General features: G+C 39.9%; 2 long non-coding RNA genes across 2 annotated transcripts; both read left to right on the forward strand.

The window, feature by feature from the left end:
• The first annotated feature begins 2,067 nt into the window (after positions 1-2,067).
• Positions 2,068-3,002, forward strand: LOC125519878. Its single transcript, XR_007288372.1, has 3 exons — positions 2,068-2,244; positions 2,320-2,454; positions 2,940-3,002. It is a non-coding gene; the product is annotated as an uncharacterized LOC125519878 (long non-coding RNA).
• A 636-nt stretch (positions 3,003-3,638) lies between these two features.
• LOC125519939 lies at positions 3,639-5,232 on the forward strand. Its single transcript, XR_007288381.1, has 3 exons — positions 3,639-3,915; positions 4,239-4,372; positions 4,937-5,232. It is a non-coding gene; the product is annotated as an uncharacterized LOC125519939 (long non-coding RNA).
• Positions 5,233-6,406: the final 1,174 nt, after the last annotated feature.

The following is a 6,406-nucleotide window of genomic DNA, read 5'->3' on the forward strand; positions in this document are numbered from 1 at the left end:
AGTGACTTTTGTGCTGTTTAACTGGAATGTCAGAATGGAACCGTTGGTTCATTTCAGTGGAACTGCACAAAGGGAGATCTGTGGTCCAATCTTCATCATCCATATTGGCACCAGAACATTCCTTTAGGTAATAATAATATTTAATGCATGTGTTCATCTCTATTTTGTGACTGCCATGATAAAATAATGCTATTGTTTACTAGTACACTTGTACTCCCTCACTGACAAAACCAATTCTAAAATAGAAGGCCAATCATGTACTTGGTTTCACCAACTGGTGAGGAGAAAGAGAAACTGAGCATGAAGAGGAAGATGAAGAAGAATAAGAAGGAGGAAATGAAGAAGATCACACGATGGTACTGTCCTATGTTATCATGACATCTTGCTAGTGGTATTGTATTGTTGTGTTGCTACTAGTCTTAATTTACTTGGAAGACTAGAAAGATGCCCGTGCATTGTACGTAACATCAAGATGCATTTGTATGAGTAGTTTATCTTGTGAGAGAAAAGGATGAACGAGGGAAGGCCTTATTTGAAATTGTGGAGAGGGGTGTGCGTATCTTATTGCAAAATTGCCATAGTTTTCTTCCTATCCATCAGATATAAATCGGACGGCCTATAGGGCAGGATGGCAGGCACACCATCATCACCAACTCTGTTTTTTTATAAGAGTAGAGTAGAGATAGATAGAGAAATGTAGCAAAGTAGTACTTGGGTTGATGACACATCATACTAATTAACTGGATTCTGGATGCATGTGTGACCCAGCTCTACATGATCAAAAGTGTCAAGGTGATCTTGCTGAAGCCGAGGCCTCAGTCAAGGCCATTGAAGGGCTCCGGCAACGTATCCCTTACATGTGAGACGATCCTCCAGGGAGCCCTTCCACTTCTGTTGTCTCTCCTGCATGGTCACTTAATTAATTAGGAGTACTTAAGTAACACTAATTTATTGCTGCCTAATTTTCCCGTCGGAGTTAAACAAATCTTTAGTAGCACCCTATGTTGAATCATGTACATGTGTATGTGTGTCTGTGGAGGTGAATCATGTGGTGGAGCAGGGAGGGAATCTTGGTAGTGTCATGACATAATAATGCTATTGTTTTGCATGTCAATTTATTGCCATTGGTTCAATGAGGCAATGTTTTGCTTATTGTCCATCATGAATTTGATGCTACTGTAAAGTAATATGCTAATGTCTTTCTATCCTTTCCCACTAAGATAATGAAGGTTTCACCTTGTTCCTACTTGTGCAAACAAGGATCATGTTGTGCCAATCGTACATTTTAGTGGAACTATACAAGAGAATACAATGAACTGTATCCCAGCCAGTGCTTTAACTCTGTTGGAAGTTCTTGATAATCTTTCAATATAATCTCACCACTGATAAATAAGAGTGATTTCAACCATACATTGGAAGTGCACAAAAATATATACTATTGAGTGGTTCCAGTGAGTGCTTAATCATCTCTTCCGTGACTACTTGAATAAGCTTTTTTGCTTTGGTTGGTACCGGCCTAATGTAACATCCCAAATTTTTAGATTTGGAATGTTAATAGGATCATTATTTTTTTCATCATGATTTCTGTGCATTTTTTAATTTTCTGAATATTCAAAGAGTTTTTCAACTCAAGGCAAAATATTTGGAGTGGAGATAACATGACTTCTTCCTTGTTAAATATAGTTGGAAAAGGTTTATAATATTATTTGGATTATATTAGGATTTTTTAATGCTCTTTATATGCTTGTATTGCATAAAATATTTTTAAGTGCATTTGTGTTTTAAAAATGTGCACGGTATTTTATATTAGTATTAATATTTTAATGTGTGTTCTGATATTTTTATTTATCTATACGCTATTTTTTTGCCAATAATTGTCCTGTGCGGTATAAAAGTTTTAGAAAGCTTTTACTGTTCATTTGGGCTCGCAGTACGCAGCCGTTCCTATCCGCTGCTCACCTGAGCGCAGCGGAGCAGCAGGGCCGAAGCCCACCAGCACCGCAGACTGAAGCCACCGCGCAGTTTTTTTCCAACTGTCCCGCTGACGCTTGGGCCCGCCAGGTCGTCTCTTTCCTCAGGACGAACTCCTGTTCTTTCACGAGTTCTTCTCGCAAATATTCCCCATCTTCTCCTCTGCCTTTTTTGGCAAAATTTTGTCTTCCTGTGCTGTTTCGCTGCGCCCCAATATCGCGGAGTTCAACCGCTGTTGACCTCCGCCATCGCCGTTTCCGTCATCGATAGAGGGTCCCTGAACATGCCCTCCCCTCTGTTATCTTTGCTTTGATATCCTCTATCTCCCTCATATCTTGTTTTGCACAGGGGAGCAACCAACCAAGCACTTCGACCTCGCTCCGCCGAACACCGCCTCCACCCATCCCCTCACCTGCGCCGGGGAGCAACCGGAGGAGCGCCGCCGCCCACGCCCGAGACCGCCGCCGTTTTCCTCTGTACACGGTGAGCACGAGCGCACAGGAGATCCTTCCAGCAATCACGAGTTGACACTTTGCATAGCTACAGTAAACAACACAGTAACAGCTGCAGTAATTTCAGAATAGAGTTTTCTTTTGTTTTATTTTCAGATTTTTCCTCTAACTTCTTTTAGCTATATCTTTTAGTCTACATATCCAATTTAGGTGATTCTTTTTCCTATGCACTCACAAAAACCAGTACTTTGTCACAATACCAACTTTGCACATGTTTGCACTGTTTAAATTTGAATTTGCTCAAATTTGAATTTAATCTTCCGGATGCCATATCTTTCAAACCGTTGATCCAAATTAGTTGATTCTGTTTGCATTGTGATCCTACTAGCATGTAGATAAGATATACCTACTGCTATGTTCTGTTATTTAAGTTTTTATTTGGATTCCTTGCTGCTGACTTTATTGTGGTGTTATGTGAGTACGGTTTATTTATCGGTGCCTTCGTTAATCGTATAGATTGTCCGGAGTGCGAGTGGATCGGAATTAATCGTTAGAGTACTTCAACAGCGTTTCAAGGCAAGTTTACACTTCTAGTTTTGCTCATCCTATATTCTACTGTGCATGTGTGGTTTTTATGCTATGATATATGTTTGGTTTGATATGTGTATCCCGTGTGGTCATGTGTTGGTATGGGTTGTGTTATGTGATGGTGTGTTCAACTTGCTATGGTAAACGTGGGTTTGTGTCGAGTATTCCCTGAAAGCGGTGAGTGTTTATAGCCGCAGGCTCGGGATTATTAACCAGGTGAATGCGTCACTCGCAGAGCGCTCTATTGTCCCTAGAGAATGCACCATTGATAGAGCGCACTTGACGCGAGGTATAGTTTTCGGAACATAAATCAGGTGAATGCGTCCTTGGCAGAGCTCTCTATTGTTCCTAGAGAACACGCCACTGACAGAGCGCACTTGAGAGATACTTCTGAAGTTCTTCTCATGTTTATTTAGAATCTTTGGGTTATCTTGGGCGAGTAAATTAGGGACGGTTGTGAGTTCAGGTAGTGGAGGTAGGTGAAGACATTCTTCTCCAAACTAACTTGTGCGTTTTGTTTGTCATACATTGCTTTGTGGATGTTGGTTTGCTATATCATATAGTGTGATTTGCCAATACATTCAATGTATTGACCCTTGTGGCTGCAACTTATCATGTTGCAGGATTTTCAGACGATCAGTGAGATACAGTAGGGTCGCGAGTCTTCACTCAACATTTTCGCCAGTGGATATTGATGGGACTCATTGTTTGTTATGCTGTCGTTCCGCTGTTATTATTGAATAAAGCTAGCTATGTTCTATTCAGTTTGTAATAATTAATAAATTCTGGATCATACGTTGTAATAAATGATGCACTTGTTATTTGATATTCATATGTACTGTGTGTGCTAGCAAGTCGATCCAGGGATGAGCACAGTGAGCACAAAGACATCGAATCTTATCAGGTTCGGGTCGTTACACCTAAGGCCTTCATCCATATTAGTTTGTTGTCCTCTCTATTTGTATCGTGCTACTGTGTTGCTACTGTCATGAGAAACTCCTTTATCTTTGCATGTTAAAGTTTTGCAACCTATGATACATGGCAATACTTTGAGGGTTGAGATAATTGGCACTGATTAAATAAACTAATACCTTTGTTTAAGCAAGACTACTATGTTGCTAACTTTACCCATTAAGATAATGAGGGTGCTTCTATTTGTTACTGTATGTTTCATCAACTAGTCTCACTATTGCAGTAATCTCACTCTCTCAATATATGTGCCAACAGGGATGCTCGATTTTGGTGGAACTGCACACAAACTTTGGGTGCTTCATTGCCTCAACTGCTTCCTTCGTTTCTTGTCAGTTTCTTATCTCGGCTTCCAGTCGAAGGAAATAGTAATTGATATGCTACCTCATAAGGTTGGTACCGGTCTTTATCCTGATTATTGTGCTTGTCATATGTATTGGTAATTTGGTATTATGCTACTGTTTGCCGATTTCATAAAGGAGTAACTTGGAGCCTGGACTCGTAGGCAAATCATTACATTAGGCGATTTTAGTAGAACTGCACAAAAAGATCTGATGGACAAATACATATGCTGATGCTATGTACTCCAAAGTTCACTCAGACAAGCATCGATGTTGATAAGAAGAAGTTCCTATATTCATTCGAGTATCAACCGGCATCAACCAGTTGTCAAACTCCAAGTATTAGGAGAGTGAACGCCAAAAATATTGCTTGGCGCATAGCCCAGAAAAACACAGTCCAGTCTTTGGTCCCAACTTGTGCCTTTTGGTTATTGGCACATATGGTAGCGAACTATATGGCATGGAGTCTAAAGATTCCAGAAAAGTTGGTTGACGCGTATATTCATCTGGCACTTAATTAGTCTACATGCCAGGGATGTTCCATTTCAGTTAAACTGCACAAAAAATTTGGGTGGTTCATTTTATCGACCGCCTCCTTTCTTGTCTGCAATGTAGAATTTTGGCGAGCTACAGGACCAAGATGAGCCAGTAAACTTGTTGGATAAAAGTAGTGGCCAAGTTTCTCAAACCTCCCTCAGCATCGAGGCCACTATCTCGAGGATAAACCTACAAGCAAAGTTCAGATTGTCTGTGCTGCCTCTTATGTACTCAAAAGTTTACTTGTACAAGCATTAATTTTAGCAAGAAGTACTTCCGACTGAACACCATTTACCAGTATGTACCCTATGTAATTAAAGTTTGTGCATGGATGATATTGGTTGTGATCTCAATCATTTGGATGCATAAACATACTGAACATGTGTATATCTGAATCTTTTTGTGAATTATCTATGAATATTGTCTTGTGATTTATCAACCATTTGGATGCCTAGACATGCTGAACTTGTGTATATATTAATCTTTTGAGTTGTTGATTGTGAATGTTGGCTATGAATATGAATGTGTCCTGTGAACTTGAGTTTGATACGAATGTTTACCTCTCCTGTTGTACTTGTGTGTGAACTTGTTAGTATGTCTACTCTGGGATTTGTGACGTGTGGGTGTCAATGGCACACCTTCTTCCCGAGAAGAATTGCACCTTCTTGTTAGGATGTTTTTGCTCTGTCTTCCCCCTCCCTCGCTCAATCCCTGCCATAATGTTTTCGGCCTCAAAACAAACATAGTACTTGATGTCTACTATGCAACTTTATTCTTGAAGACACGTGTTGTGCCTCCAAGCGTAGAGTTTTGTAGGACAGTAGTAATTTTCCCTCAAGTGGATGACCTAAGGTTTATCAATCTGTGAGAGGTATAGGATGAATATGGTCACTCTCAAACGACCCTGCAACCAAATACAAGAAATCTCTTGTGTCCCCAACACACCCAATACAATGGCAAATTGTATAGGTGCACTAGTTCGGCGAAGAGATGGTGAAAAAAGTGTAATATTGATGCTAGATATATATTTTTATAACCTGAATAAATGAGAACAGCAAGGTAGCAAATAGTAAACGGGCACAAAAATGGTATTGGAATGCTTGAAAATGAGGCCTAGGGTCCATACTTTCGCTAGTGCAACGTCTCAACAATGCTAATATAATTGGATCATATAACCGTCCCTCAACGTGCAACGAAGAATCACTCCAAAGTTCCTATCTAGCGGAGAACATAAGACATAATTGTTTGTAGGGTACGAAACCACCTCAAAGCTATTCTTTCCAATCAATATATCCTAGAGTTCATACTAAAATAACACGAAGCTGTTCTTTCCGATCGATGTAACCAAGAGTTCATACTAAAATAATACCAAAGAAAATATAGATTCATAATATTCAATCCAACACAAAGAACTTCAAAGAGTGCCCCAAGATTTCTACCGGAGAAACAAAGACAAGAACATGCATCAACCCCTATGCATAGATTACCCCAATGTCACCTCGGGAATCCATGAGTTGAGTGCCAAAACATATATCAAGTGAATCAATA

The sequence above is a fragment of the Triticum urartu genome, chromosome 1, assembly GCF_003073215.2.
Source record: "Triticum urartu cultivar G1812 chromosome 1, Tu2.1, whole genome shotgun sequence".
Classification (NCBI taxonomy): Eukaryota; Viridiplantae; Streptophyta; class Magnoliopsida; order Poales; family Poaceae; genus Triticum; species Triticum urartu.